Genomic DNA, 842 nt, shown 5'->3' with positions numbered 1-842 from the left:
AAAGTTGCCTTCTGTTAAAGAGTCTTTGGATGAGGTCACCTTTACCTTCAGCCTGTCACCTTTCCCTGGGGATTAAGCCAATGTCCCTGTTCCAGGTTCCTGAGACAATTCCAACTGAGGTCACTTTGCGTTATAACTGCTCTCTGTGTACATCTTGTCTGTTTGTCTTCAGAGGTGGAAGAAGTACTCAGATATTGTACTGAAGTAAAAGTTGCAGTAACAAAGTGTAGGAATACTCTGCTACAAGAAAAAGTCCTGCAATAAAAATGTTATTCAAGTAAAAGTAAAAAAGTATTAGCAACAAGATATACTTAAAGTCCCAAAGCGTAAAAGTAGTCATTGTGCAAATTGGTCCATTTCAGAATAATATATATGATATGTTTTATAATTATTGATCATTAAAGTGTTCTCTGTTTGTTTGTTTTTTGTTTTTTTTGGTCTGAGATAGGAATGTCTCTTTTTGTTATTGTAATGTCCATGTTTTGTGTCTGTAGCCTGTACAATAAATACAAATTTAAAAAATTTTCTCAAAGCTGGTAAAGGTGCAGCTAGTTTGAATGACTTTGTATACTGCAGGGTAGCTTGTGAATTTACTCCAGGTGGAACTACAGTCTGATTTAACACTTGATTATATTTCACATCAGTCATCCAAATCTGTAAAGTAACTAAATATATTAAATAAATGTACACAATTGAAATCTGAACTGTAGTGAGGTAAAAGTACAAAGTAGCAAAAAATGAAGTCCTACAAATGTGTACTCAAGTACAGTACTCGAGTAACTCTACTTAGTTACCCTTAACACCACTTGTTTGTCAATCTTCATCTGTTGATGGTGAGCTAT

Source organism: Notothenia coriiceps, unplaced genomic scaffold (genome assembly GCF_000735185.1).
Source record: "Notothenia coriiceps isolate Sejong01 unplaced genomic scaffold, NC01 NC01_scaffold00000339, whole genome shotgun sequence".
Taxonomy (NCBI): Eukaryota; Metazoa; Chordata; class Actinopteri; order Perciformes; family Nototheniidae; genus Notothenia; species Notothenia coriiceps.
This window is presented reverse-complemented; position numbering follows the sequence as displayed.